Below are 15,403 nucleotides of genomic sequence, written 5' to 3' on the forward strand. Positions count from 1 at the left end.
CATTCAGTTAGCATTTATTACCTCCATAATGTCTAAACAACACCATGCGTGCAGTGGAAAGTAATGACACTGGAGACTTGTCTTCATGCAGTCAATTGTGGACTTTCCTACTTTCCTTCTTGATGACTTTTTGGGCTCACAAGGTGTACCAGACACTGAGTTTCACTTTGGTGATCTCCAGGTGGATCCCCCTGCATGCCTTTGGGATGTATAAAGTAGTTCAGGTGCTCATATTTTAGAGTGCTGTTCTTCCATATTAATTTTTATATATATTTGTATATGTGTATATACATATATATATGTGTATATATATACGCATATATAAATTAATATACCTATTAGTATACATAATATACACATGATACATAACACATAATACATAATATATACATATATACACATATGGCTTTGGTAACATATATGCATAGAAAATACATGCTTACTATTCTAGCAACTCATGTTCACAGAAAAAAAGTATTAAATAATAAGAAAAGTATGAAGCTGAAGTGCAAAATTTCAGAAGTTCTACCACTAAAGATAATTGGCTTTTTTTTTTTTTTTTTAATTTAGTGTTTTGCCTTCCATGTTTTGGAGTTGACTATTTTGTTTGGAAGAGTTCTTGACTCTACCTCTCCCCCACTTTTGTGGGAATTTCTCTTTCCTTCACTTTTTTATTGACCCCATTCGGTTCAATTCGATTCTACTTCCAGGAGTTTTTCCCCTGGGTGGGACCCTGTCCTGGAAGGGAGCTGTGTCCTCAAATTCCCTATTTTGTGGATCTCTTCGTCACAGTCTTTAAGACCCCCAGGTGCTTCTTCTCTGTACCTTTTCTCACAGTGTCTGTGGTTTGCCATCACCTGTTTTTACTTTGTGGTCTGTGGGAACATGTTGTGCCCTGTTTGGCTGCATACGTTATTCATGGGCTTTTGGTTTTTCTCTTTAGTTGTTTTGTCTCTATGTAGAAATACAGAAAGATTCAAAAGCGAGGTCACTGTCAGTTCCATCTTCCCAGAATCTCCCTCCACTCCCAGGCCTCGTATGAATAACACGTTAAAGCTAGCTCCAGAACAAGATCAATGCCATCCTTGCCTGGCCCCAGACTAAGAACTAATGCTCTACATATGCTATGTTTGTCAACCTTGGCTGCACATCAGCAAGGACCTCGAGTGCTACAAAAATGCTGATGTGAGGGTCCTAACCCCAAGAAACTCCAAGAAATTTAATTGGTCGGGGATTATGTGCTCTCCAGGTAGTTCCAATGTATAGCCAATAATAATGTAACCAGTAATGATAAGAAAAATAATTTTTAAAGCATTTCAAATTCCTTAGCAATCTACTGAGAACAAATCAGTTACTGTTTGCTCAGTCTGCACATGAGTATAGTCTCTTTCCCCATTCTTGTCCCGTATGGTTTAGGTGAGACTTACCCATGCCCCAGAAACTGCAGTAGTCCAGTTACCCAGGTCTGGCCAATCAGGGCGCTCCAGTCCTGTCTAGACACATAACCCAAGCTGAACCAATGAAACATTTCCCTGTGTTCTTTGCTAGAATTATCGTGAAAGAGTTACTTTCTTTTTACAGAAATTGTGACATGAAAGAGCAGTGTAAACCTTGAACTTTGCCATCTTTCCTCCAGAATGAGGAAAATCTGCTTAAGAATGAAACGGAGAGAGGAAACCACTGTTGAGAGATGGAAAGAGAGAACATCCTGATAACACGGCTGATGGAATTTTTAGCGGTCTAAAATATAATACCCCTCTTTGTCAATTCAGAATAAGTTTTGAAATAGATGCAGATGCAGAGGTCAGGTAAATGGAGATGAACTAGTTTCATTACTGAGAAACTGACTGAGCCCTTGTCTTTGGGTTGCTGCCCAAAAGAACTTTCTAACACTCTACTCCTTTGTTACTTTGATTTACAACCAGTCACTGGCATGGCTGGAATCTTTTAGACTTTGCTCTCCACTGCAGACTGCTTAGCACAGTGTAAGAGAGCAAACTGGGAAGACAGAAGATCTGACCAGACAGCATGGAGGGCACCGGAAGAGCCGAACCCACATGCCCACATGCCCACGTGCCAGATCCTTTTCCCAATTCCGCAGGCCATGGCTCATGGTTTGGTGACATGAATGTCTGCTAGATTTTAATCCCCACTCATCCCCTTGGAGCCACAGACCCAGGTCTCTTCTTCTACCTTTGGGAAAAATAAGTGAGGAGACTGAAGGTGCCAGGGTTCTTATGTTTGCTCATCCTGAGAGATTTGCAATTGTTTGCGCCCCTGGATCCAGCTACCTATGAAGCCACTGGCACTCCTGAATTTCCCAATTATGATCAAATAAATCATCTTTGTGAAGTTCTTCTGCCTGCTCACACCTTTTGCAAAAAGTCCTTTGGTTAATTTTTTTTTTTTTTTTGTTCTTCTTTGTAGCATCCTTTCCCATTGGCCTCCTGACCGATAGCAGATCAGTCGTGTTACATTGACACAGGCATACCTTCGCTGGCACTAGAATGTTCTCAGGAGAGCTGACATAGTCACATAGTCACTTTTAAATATATTTACTATACAAAGGTCAAAACCTTTGAATATTTTGCCCAAGAGGAAATTTTTACCGCCCCCGCACCCCCAACAAGTACAGTGCTTGGCTATTATCTTCAAGAGAAAGCAATTTTTCAGAAGAAATAGCCCCCTCCTTTTTTTATTGGGTTATCAAGAACACTAAAACACCAATATCTGGATAGGAGGAAGTGTCTGCTCTTCTCAGAATCCTCCAAGTGGTGAGAAGAACTTAAACAATTTATTATCAGGCTGCTGTGTTTTAATCTGTTGCTCCTGTGGTGGAGGAGGTGGAATGTGAGAGATCTTTTCTAGAGGGGGAGGGTCCAGCAGGGTTTCTGCAGCCGGAAAAGGGTTAGCCGTTGCCAACACTGGGTTATGAGGTGTTACAAGTGCGAGGTGGAGGTGTTAGAATAGCACTGGCATCAGGTGACATTGCTAATAATTATTCTTTCTGGTCTAGTGGTATTCAATTAGGACACTTGTTCTTTGGGAGAATCTGCTGAAAGCTGTGTGTTTTTTTTTTTTGCTGTTCGCAGTTGTTTCTTTGCTGATACCATGTCTTGCTATTTTAAAACACTTTTTGCTTCTTCTGTGGTAAAATAAACAAACAAACAATTTACTATCATTATGCTGTACACCTTAAACTTACACAGGGCTGTATGCCAATTATATCTCAATAAAACTGAAAAAAATTCACTTAGTCAATTTAAACTGTAAATACTGTTTCTAAGTATTACATTAAAAATGAGCTTGAGAATGAAGTGGGCTTTTTTTTTTTTTTGGAGCGGGGGGCGGTAATGTGCTATGGTTTCTCGTGTACTATTCTCAGCGGAGTATATTATTTCTGTTTTCCCCTCTTTCTTCTCTTTAACCAAAGGACAAAGCATCTAATATTTTATGTCTAATCCCTAGTTTTTTTCATTACCTATCTACTAACTTCATTTGGTATTAAAGGAGCACTAAACATAATGAAGATTACTTTGGGGAGGTGTATTTTAAATGGTGCTGATGTGCTGCTAGGGTTCTGTTAGCTACGCAGTAGAAAGGACTCAACAGCTTTCACTACAATCCAGAATAGCCAGTGAGAAAACACATGGGAGAAGGAGACATCTCCTGCACAAAAGTATGAACAGGCATAAAATATTTATGAGTAGCCTTAACAAGAAATGTGCATGACCTAGATGAAGACAATTATGTAACTGTATCGAGTATATAAAGAAGATGAATAATGATAATAAAGGTTAGCATTTCTGTGTCGCTCATGCCAGGCGCTGTGCTTCATCTCTCCCTGAGTCACCTCCTTACCTACAAAGCAGAGCACTGCAGTAGCAAGCACGAGTGTGGCTGTCGAGCCGGACTCAGTTTACTTAACTTCTCTGTGCTTCAGTTTACAAAATTAGGAGGGGACCAATATGTGCCCCACAGAACTGTTGTAGGATTTGATAAGGCACCGCAATAAACTGCTAAGAACAGTGCCCGGCAAACAGCACCATAGGCACCATTATTATAACCATGTTCCAGAAGAAGGAATTGATACCACAGAGGCTAGAGGCTTGCCTAACATCATCCAGCAGGTAAGTGACTGGGATTCTATTTTTTTAATGTTTATTTATTTTTGAGAGAAAGACAGAGAGAGAGCAGGGAAGGCGCAGAGAACGAGGGAGACACAGAATCCAAAGCAGCTCCAGGCTCTGAGCTGTCAGCACAGGGCCTGATGTGGGGCTTGAACCCATGGACCATGAGATCATGACCTGAGCTGAAGTGGGACGCTCAACCGACTGAGCCACCCGGGCACCCCTTGACTGGGATTCGTATGTTACTGTGTCCAACTCAACAGCTAAGACTCTAAATTTATTATATGTTTGTGTAAGAAGGCAATGGCACTCGTTCTGATACTTTGTAGAGTAATTCTAGAGTTCATCTGGAAGAATTAACTGGTGAAGTATTTTAAAAATAGAGAAATAATGGGAAATAAGTCATATATGATTGCATCAAAAATGTAAACATTTCTATGTTAAAATAGAAGATAATAAGAGTGATGGAAATGTTCTCCATCTTGATTGTGGTGATGGTAACATGACTATAATCCTAGCCAAAATTTTTCAAACTTCACATTTAAAAGGGATGGATTAAAAATAAATAAATAAACACATACATACATACATACATACATAAAATGAATATTATGTGTGAAAATTATATTATAATAAAACTTGGAGGAAAAAAAGATAACTATAATTAAAAAGGCAAGCAATCTGGAGTGCCTGGGTGGCTCAGTTGGTTAGGCATCCAACTCTGTTTTTTCAATATATATATATATATATATATATATTTACATTTATTTATTTTTGAGATACAGAGAGAGACAGAGCACAAGTCAAGGAGGGGCAGAGAGAGAAGGAGACACAGAATCCAAAGCAGGCTCCAGGCTCTAAGCTGTCAGCACAGACCCCAACGCGGGGCTCAAACCCACAAGCTGTAAGATCATGACATGAGCTGAAGTCGGATGACTAATCAACTGAGCCAGTCAGGTGTCCCAGGCGTCCAACTCTGGATTTTAGCTCAGATCATGATCCCAGGGTCATGGGTTGAACCCCACCATGGGCTCCATGCTGGGTATAAAGTCTGCTTGGGATTCTCTCTCCCTCTGCTTCTGCCCCCATGCTTGCACATGCGTGTTTGCATGCTCTCTCTCTCAAAACAAAAAAAAAAAAAAAAAAAAGGAGGGGGAAGCAAAAAACTAGGGGGAAATTTACCCAAATATGGCAAAGAGGCAATATGTTTGCTACAGCACCAACCAAGGCTAGTTTATCATATAACCTATGACCCAGCAATTCCAGTTCTGGGTATCCACACAGAAATAAGTGCTTATATCTGCCAAAAGGCATGTAGAGAATGTTCACAGCAGCCTTATTCATAGTACCTCCAAATTGTAAACAACCTAAATTTCCATCAACAAGAGAATGAGTAAATAAATTGTGGTATTTCCATACAGTGGACAACAACACAACAATGAAAATGAATGGACGACACTTGCAACATGGATGAATCTCCCAAACATAATGTTTGGAAGAAACGAAGGAAGCCTGACACAGAAGAGTACCGGCAGCATGTTTCCATTCACAGGAAGTACAAAACAGGTTGAAGTTATCTATGCCAGAAGTTAGAATAGTGGCTGCTTGGGAGTGTTGACTGGGAGACTCTGGGTCCTGGAAATGTTCTGTGTCTTGACTGGGTGGTGGCTACAGGGGGCATACATATGTAAAAATCTGTTGAGCTATGCATTTAAGACTTGTTTACTTTCCTGTATGTAAATTAACCTCAAAAACCAAAAGACCTAATATGAATTAATAAGATGGACCGAAGACTTGAGGTCACAAAGGAAGAGATCAATGGACTTAACTCTTTATGGACACAAAGATGCATATTCCATCTGGTAATGAAATGTTATTTTTAACTGAAGAAATGAAAAGTTTAATTGAACAAATGAATATTTGTTTTTAAATTTAAAACACATAGCTGAGCAAGATGAGGACATTAGGAAGAAGGCTCTGAGATGAAGATTTGTGGGCAAGTGATGACCAAGCAAGTTGTTATATGAGATGCCAGTAAGGAAGTGAGACGAGTAGAAGAAGGAGGGGAAGAAACCCAGGAAAGGTATAATTTCAGGTAAGGTCTCATGCTCAGCCTAGTCCCATGGGAATTCTGGAGTGTAAATGACTGGATGGTTTATTCTGCTTCAAGACAAGTGAGCTGGGCTTTCATACTCCTCTATCAGTCAGGGGTTGGCTACATCACCCTCCCACACCACGCCATTTCTGACTCTCAGTACGTCCTGCCTGAGGGACTCCCGTAACCCAAGAGAAACTCTCTGAAGAAGGTTCCAAGTGAGTTATGTTAGGACTAAGGGTGCAGCAGTTGGGGGATGGGCATATAGAAACAATAAAGGGGATCCAGGGAATCTAGGTGGAATCCTCCTGATGGTATCTGCAACAATTGTGTTGATGACAGGTTAGGGGGTTAGTAGGCAGAGGTATCATTTTGCATGAGATTGAAATGACCAATTATGACCAGTTGAACAAGTGAAGAAATAAAGCCAGGGATGAATGAATGGTCTTTCCCCAAATGACTCTGTCTTTCCAATAACCTTCTTATGCTTTTATATAAAATTACATAAAATAGGTGCTTTGTGGCCAAGTTTAGCAGAAGGGAGATGTAGCAGATTTATAGACAAAGAAATGAAGAATTAATTTGTTCAGAAAATATTCAGATCTTATTCAAATCTTAGAATCGAATGAGTGCTATATGTGCTAAAGAGAAGCACCTGGGCTGTAAAATTGTGTGTGCTCTCTGGCAGGTCCATTTGGTCGCCTTTAAGTCTTATCCTACCTTGCACGGTCATATACAGTCCTTTCTTTGCTAGAGTACTTTGCACTTGATCTTATTTGGTCTTAACGGCATCCTATGAGGCCGCAGGGCCAGTTGTTTTCCAGACAAGGAAAGTGAGGCCAGATGGGTTAAATCTCTGCTTCTCTAACTTAACAGTGCATCACACCCACTTGTGGCAGTTTTGTAAAGTATTACTTGGAGTGCCTGGAAGTGAGGACCAAACCCTATTTTTCAAAAAAACTCTGAAGGTGATCCTGAAGTATAGCCAGATTTGGAAACAGCGAGATTAAGTGATCTTCCCAGAGTCCTGAGGAAAGAAAGAAAATATACCCAAACCATTAATTTTTTCAATCATCCGCCCACTTATTTATTGAGCATTTACTTTGCGTTAAGGATTCTGCTAAATACTGGGAATATAACACAGAAAAGACAGTAATAATCCTCCTGGTCTCATAAAAGATTATGGTCTGGGGAAGGGTTAGGGTATTGCATCACACAATTCTAGGGCACCATTCAACAGCGTTGGGCAGACAAAGCCTGCAATGAACTTGGGGATGAGACAGATATTAAATTAATGATTCCAGTGGCTCAGCTGGTTGAATGTCCGACTTCAGCTCAGATCATGATCTTGCGGTTCGCGGATTCGAGCCCCGCTTCTGGGCTCTGTGCTGACAGCTCACGGCCTGGAGCCTGCTTCAGATTCTGTGTCTCCCTCTCTCTCTGCCCCTCTCCCACTGGCACTCTCCCTTTCTCTCTCTCTCAAAAATAAATAAATATTAAAAAAAATGTTTTGTAAATTAATAATTCCAAGTGTGATAAACCTTATAAAACTGGAGCCTTAGTGTATTTAGGGAATGATAATGTCAATCATCTTCATATTCAGGAGAATCTCTGGTCATTTTGGGCTACTGGCATCGTCTTATCCTGAAGACAATCAAAACTGCTAACTGGTTATATATGTTAAGTGCTCCCTTTTATTAAAACATTACATAAGTAAATGGGTAGGTTGCTGCACAGAGATGCCCCTGACCTTTTGATCTCAAATTCCACAAGCCAGATTGAACTTCCTACTGTGGGATTTTTTATAGTTATCTAAGCAAAAGATAATCCTGCAGAGAATTTGCCTCGAGTTCAAACAGATCTACAATTCAGCTTTTATTTCCCTATTCTTTTATTGATTCAGTAGGGGACTGGGAGAAGTTGTTTGTGTATTTGTTTTCTGTTTTAGATAAGATAGGTAGACATATGTATTTGGTGAAGATGAGCACCCAGGTTTTAAGTTTCAAGGCCTTTAGACAAATATTCTCCAAAAGCAAGTGTGAGCCATCTGTCTGGGTCCTACAGCCCAGCGTGTGGTGAGGGCCATAGGACTCACCTTCACATGGGGACTGGAGAGTAATGGCCTCACTGGGACAGGGCAGCTCTATGGAGAGTCCAGGAAAGAGATGCGGGGACCCCAATTCCAGCACGCTTTCCTCTATACAGCAGCTGCCAACACATATGCCATTTGCCCCATAAAGTTGGGCTCTCTTTGTGTTTGAAAATGCAATCTGTTTAAAGCATCCTTAGCATATTTTTAGCAAGCCTCAAGATAATTCTAAAGAATGATTTAGTGTTCCTAACACTATTCTTATGGACTCCTGCCGTTCTGATTTATTGAATCACAGTCTCCTTTCACCTTTTTTAAAAAATTTTTTATGCTCTTTGAATTCATCAAAATCCTCGTGAGCATCATGTCAGTTCCTTCAAATTCTTCTCCTTTTTCTTCCTCTGTAGTACCATTTTGGTGGGGGTGGGTAGTCAGTACTACAGGAGTTGGTTAAGTTTTGGATTTCAAAGTGTTTCCCTGAAGACAGTATAATGTCAACAAAGCAAGTAATTAAACTGAGGAGGTGCTGACTGCGGATGAGCCCATGCCAAGTTGTTAACACAGCAAGTCATTAACCGAAGTGACTACTCAACTCAATAAAGCAAGATTTGCCCTGGATGAGCTACCCTGGGATAATACAAAGTTGACTACATTGGGCAAATTTTCAACCAGGGGAAAGGTTGAAGGCAAAGATAACCCGCACTAAACAGCCTTTCAGAGTTGAAGAAATGGAGTGGACCTCAACAGATCACTGGTTCCAGGCCCTTCTCTTAAACACGTGATTAACTGACCCTTCTGGCTATAAGCCTGTCCATTCTGGTTTTCAAAGTTCATCAGAAAAGACATGCAACTTATTTTTTTAAAACAGCTTATTCCATATGGAAGTGTCCAGTCACTACATTGTATAGCTGAAACTAATATGACACTGTATATAAACTAAGTGTAATTTAAATAAAACTTTAAAAAAAAATCCAGCTTATTCCAGTGTTTAGTTGCTTCTAACTGGGTTTCCCTTGTGTCTAAATTCTTCCAAATTCCAAGACTCTTCCAAATTTAAGATCAGTTTCCCTTGGCCAAATTTCTAGTTTCTTGGAAAGAATTTCTCATCATCTTTCTCATTAAAGGCATTAAAACACACAGGCTCTAGAGCCAGATTGCCTGGGATATGAACACCAATTCAACCACTTGGACCCACAGCTACTTAACCTCTTAACCTGCCTAAGTTTCCTCATTGGTAACATGGAGATTCTACCAGTTAGCTACCTCAGAGGACAGCTGTGAGGACTAAATGGGATAACGTATTTAAAGTTTGCTTACTGTTGGTACATAGTAAGTATTCAATAATGTTAATGATAATAATAAAATTGTTATTATATATATAATATATATTTAATGTTTATTTATTTTTGAGAGAGAGAGAGACAGAGAGAGAGAAAGAGAGATAACGTGAGTGAGGGAGGGGTAGAGAGAAAGAGAGAGAGAGAATCCCAAGCAGGCTCACTGTCAGCACAGAGCCCGACTGGGGGCTCAGTTCCACAAACCATGAGATCATGACCTGAGCTGAAATCAAGAGTCACATGCTTAACTAACTGAGTGCCCCTAGAACTGTTATTTTTAATGCTTCTCCTATTGAAAGGTGGTAACTGAACCAAATTCTTAGTCTTCTGCTGAGCATTAAAAAAATTCAAATTCATTTTTGAAAACTTCAAAATTGTCTCACATTTTTTTTCTGAACAATTAGTCTGAGGCTATTTAACATACTGGTTGATATCCCTATCCACTCAAAAGACTAGAAATTTACTATATCATACCATTTTTTTTATAACAATGACCTTGAATCTTTAAAGGAAAGATTGCATGATACAATACACTGAAATTCTTCTGAACTTGAGGAAAATGTTAGCCAAGACACATATTACTTTTTCTTTTTCAATCAATCATTAAAGAGACAATCAGAAATTAGCTAGGTCCTGAGAATCTAGTGGTGAAAAGTAATAGACATGCTCTTTGCTCTCGTGCTGCTTACAATCTGGTGAGGAAGGCAGATATTAATAAAAATATCGTAAAAAGCAGAGGCCTAGGTAACAAGTGAGATAAGTGCTGTAAGGAAGTGAAGCACGCTTCTGTGTGAGTACATTATGAAAAAGCCTGACCTCACCAGGTTTGCCTGAGGAAGTGACGCCAGAAGGGGAGACTTAAGCAATGAGTAGGCAATAATCTGGGCCCAGGGAAGGGGCAGTTAGGCTGCTGACAGCAGCTGTGGGAGGGAGCTGCTCTGCTTCAAGGGACTGTGGGGGAACAAGCATCAGAAAAGAAGGATCAGAAAAAAGGCAGCAAGGCTGGGAGCTAAGAGTGAGGGGAGGAGCACCACTAGATAAGGCCAGAGGAGAAGCCAGGCCAGTCCTGCAGACCCTTCCAGGCCTGCTGAGGATTGGCCTCCTTAGTTCAAGAGTAGTGGGAAATCATTGAAGATTTCACACAGATTGCATAGAGCGAGATCTGACTTGCATTTTGCAAAGGTGACTCTGATAGCACTGTGAGAAGTGGACAGGTGAGGGGTAGGAATGGTTGCAGAGAGGTCAGTTAGGACACAACTAGAGAAGCATAGTGAGATGCGTTGCTAACTTGAACTGGAGTCTTCACAGAAGAGATGGAAAGAAATAGACTCCTGTCATAAATTTTGTAGGCAGAATTTGGTAATGGATAGATGTGGGGGCTGAGGGATGACAAGGTGTTAAAATGACTCCTAAGTTTCTGACATGAGTAAATGAAAGGATGAGGTACCACTTACTAAGATGTAGAACTTTATAAGAGAAATTGGTGTGGGTGTTAGAATATGAATTCCTTGGACATGTTGAGTTTCACATAATTATAGTATTTCTGGTGAGCATGTAATCAAAACAAAAAAAAAAATGGAGAGTCCTGATGAACATTTTGTTCAACTTGGTTATCATGTTTCTTTAGTGACTGTTTCTTTGCTACATTTAGTATTTGTCTTTCTAAAACAGTTAGAACAAACTTGGCAAACTTTTCTATAACATACTGATAATAGCTTAGGATCTGAGGCAGTCCAGTTAAAGACATCAGATTGAACATAAGCATTTGAATACCTTCCCTCCTTCACCCAGCTAAGAGAACAACAAAATTATCATTAACCAAGCATAAATGTGCAAGGACAAAAGCAATGAAATGGAAGACAATAGCAATAAAACTTTAAAAACTAGGAAGCTAATAAACAAGTAGTAACTGAATTTGGATACTCAAGAAAGTAATAAATCCTCTTTTAGAGAGGCATTGTTAAGATGAAAAAAAGTTCTGTGTGTCTGGAACATAAAAGAGATTCAAATAAAGTGTGTTCCTCAAAGAAAAAAAGTGACAAACCAAGAAACAGACTCTTAACTATAGAGAACAAATTGTGGTTATCAGAAGGGAGGTGAGTGGGGGGATGGGTGAAATAGGTAAAGGGCATTAAGGGCACACTTATCTTGATGAGCACTGAGCAATGTATTGAATTGTTGAATCACTGTATTGTACACCTGAAACTAGTATGACACTGTATGTTAATTATACTGGAGTTAAAATAAAAAACAAACAAAAACAAAAAAAGAAAGCTGAATCTTAAACTTGATAACCAACCCAAGTCGGTTGGACCCAACACGCAGTCCTAAAAAACTGAAGCTTTTTTAGGTACCTTAGGAAGTGGGAGTGAGGGTGGGGTTACGGGGATGATTTGGTGGAAAGTCTTTTTGTTTTTTTAAAGAGAGAGAGGAGCTCTTGCCTGCAAGCAGGGAGGGCTGGGAAGCAGAGGGCAGAGGGGGAGGGGAAGGCGGGGGAAGGAAGGGGAGAGGAGGGGAGAGGGACAGAGGGAGAGGAGCAGAGAGAGAGACTCTTAGCAGGCTCCATGCTCAGCTTAACTCAGCACTCAGTGCAGAGTCCCCCACATGGGGCTTGAACCCATTACCCTGAGATCATGACCTGAGCTGAAATCAAGACTCTGATGCTCAACGGACTGAGCCACCCAGGCACAGTTGGTGGAAAGTCTTTGTAAGAAGCTGACAAAGCTTCAGTTCCCACCCCTACTCCCTGAAGGTAAAAGACGGCCTCTTCTTCATTCAGAATGAAACTGAAGTCTTGTTCTCCTGACAAGAACAGAGGGGCTCTGGATTGGGGTGTTGGGGAAAGATGAGAGCTATTAAAGACTGGGTATTATATGTAGATCTATAAACTGTGTGTTGAAATTTCCTCAATCTTCTTTCTTCACGTGGCTCCTGTCGGCCTTCCTGTCAGAGGGCTGGAAGAATTCTCTGGGTAGCCCTATTGCTGAAGAGAAAATCGACAGACCTGGACCCAGTATGTCAACCTATGTAGCAAACTCAGTGGAGAGTCTCCTTTTGCATAAAGATTATCCTCTCTTCAATGTTCCATTCTGAAAATAACTATAGACGGCCAGTAATCACCAGATAATTGAGGAATGCCTACTAATGAAAGGTAGGGACGAAGACAAACAGAGGGAAACAACTTGCAGGAAACAAACTTTGCCAATAGAAAACTTAGAAAATAAACAACCTTCTCCTCAGAGAGATAAGAGAAGATACAAAACAGCAGGGTGATCTATAAAAAGAATATTCAGCAAGTTCAAAAGGAATTTAGATATTAAAAATATGACATTAAAAATGAGAAGTTCAATATAAGTGCTGAAAGATAAAATTGAGGCCATCTCCCAGGAAGTAGACTTAAAAAAAAAAAAAAAAAAAGGACTACAGTATATAGATATAGGAGAGAAAAGATATGAATATTGGAGGACCAGTCCGGGATGCCTAATCTCTAATAACAGGGCTATGAAAAGAAGGGATAAGAGGATAGGAAATAATCAAAAGAAAAAAAAAGTAATGAATATATCCTACAATCTCAGTTTCCAGATTGAAGGGCCCACCAACTACCCAGAACAGAATAAGAGTTAAAAATGGATGCCCACCTGAGAATATCATAATAAAACTTTCAGTGATGTATTCTCAGCACCTATAAGTGCCTGGCACCTAGTAGGCACTCAATAAATTTGTACTGAAGAGTAAACAAAATGTCCAAAACAAGAGGGACAAAGAAATGGAACCTCCAGTTTCCGGGGTGGGGCGGGGGGAGGAGTTTTAATATAACAAATCAAGCATCAGAATGTCATCTGTCTTCTCAATAGCAACACCCAAATCTAGAAGACAATGGAGAAAATGCTTTAAAAATTCAGAGGAAAAATAGATTTCTAAGCTCTGGAAAAGTATTAAATGTAGAATGAAGATATTTTCGGATATGCAAGATCTCAAAAATTTTACTTCTTTGTGCTTTTTCTCAGGAAGGTCCTGAGTTGTGTCCTTCACTAAACAAGGGAACAAACCAAGAAAGTGAAAGACATAGAGAGCAGGAAGTAGGATCTAAGACTAGAGAGAAGTGAAGAGAATCTCCCGAAAGAGGCTAAATGGGCATCAGTCTCCTAACTGGAACTAATGTTATAGAGCATCTGACCCAGATTGGAGCAACCAAGTCTGATTTCTTCCAGAAGACAAAATGATTAGAGTTTCTAGTTCATTTGAATATATTAAAAGGCAAATTAGATAATTGTGGGGGAGTTTGGATTTGTATTAAGTATAAAGAAAACAAAGCAAACAATAATAAAACACTCATGACAATAAGTCCAGAGAATATAGGAGGTTGTGTAGTAAAAGAAAAGTGGTCATGGTGGTGTACAGATATCGTAGATATTTGCCTGTTCATAATAATGTGAATATTGAAAACTAGATGTAATGAGAATCACGGGAGGATTGCCTTAGTCTATTTGGGCTGCTATAACAAACTACCATAGACTGGGTGGTTTATAAACAATAAAAATATATTTTTCACAGTTCTAGAGGCTGGGAAGTCCCACATCAAGGCACTGGTAGATTCAGTGTTTGTTGAAAGCCAGCTTCCTGATTCAGAGACAGTGCCTTCTGGCACTAACCTCACATGGCAGAAGAGGTGAGGGACCTCTCTGGGTCTTTTTATAACTGTGTTAATCCCATTCATGAGGGCTCCACCCTATGATCTAATCATCTCCTGAAGATCCCACCTTCAAATGTCATCACATTGGGGATTAGGTTTCATATAAGATATTTGGGGGGGGGGGGACACAATCATTCAGCAGACTATATTGAGAGAAGGGGCAGTGGGGGCAAGAGCTCATGTGGGAGTGGGAAATACGGAAGACAGAGCTAAATCCTCACCTTGTAGAGATGCCAATAGACAATGCCTAAAATGAAAATAACAATCCAAGCACATGAGCAATATAGAAGTAAATACCTTAAGAATCAGCTGTTGGAGGGAGTGGAAATGAAAGTAGTTGCTTCTAGGTTGTAAGAAATAGGGTAGTGAGGAATTAGGGACTGTTGTTTTCAAAGCAAACCTTGAAGAATTATTTGATTCTTTAAATTATGTGTAACTTCGGGGCGCCTGGGTGGCGCAGTCGGTTAAGCGTCCGACTTCAGCCAGGTCACGATCTCGCGGTCCGTGAGTTCGAGCCCCGCGTCGGGCTCTGGGCTGATGCTCAGAGCCTGGAGCCTGCTTCTGATTCTGTGTCTCCCTCTCTCTCTGCCCCTCCCCTGTTCATGCTCTGTCTCTCTCTGTCCCAAAAATAAATAAACGTTGAAAAAAAAATTAAAAAAAAAATTATGTGTAACTTCAGTAAAAATGTAAATTAAAAAAAAATTAGGCTCTGGAAGTATACTGCTTGAGTACAGATCCAATTCCTAGCATTTACTAATTGCGTGATGTTGGGTAAGTTATTTACTGGTTGCGTAAGTTATTTAATTGCTTTGCACATCAGATTCTTCACGTGAAAAATGGGAAAAGTAATGGTACCTATTCTGTAAGATAGTTGAGTAGAGTATATGAAGTAAATAAAACCGATAAAGCTTTAGCACCATGCCTGGTCTACATTCTGGGATTTTGGGGCTTCCTTTTGCTTTGTTTCTGCCAATGTTCATATTCTCTTCACTCAGTCTTTCCCAGGATTCTCAAATTACTATCACATTTCAGATTAGACCCGTTTCTCAGACATTAGGC

Source organism: Lynx canadensis, chromosome C1 (genome assembly GCF_007474595.2).
Source record: "Lynx canadensis isolate LIC74 chromosome C1, mLynCan4.pri.v2, whole genome shotgun sequence".
Classification (NCBI taxonomy): domain Eukaryota; kingdom Metazoa; phylum Chordata; class Mammalia; order Carnivora; family Felidae; genus Lynx; species Lynx canadensis.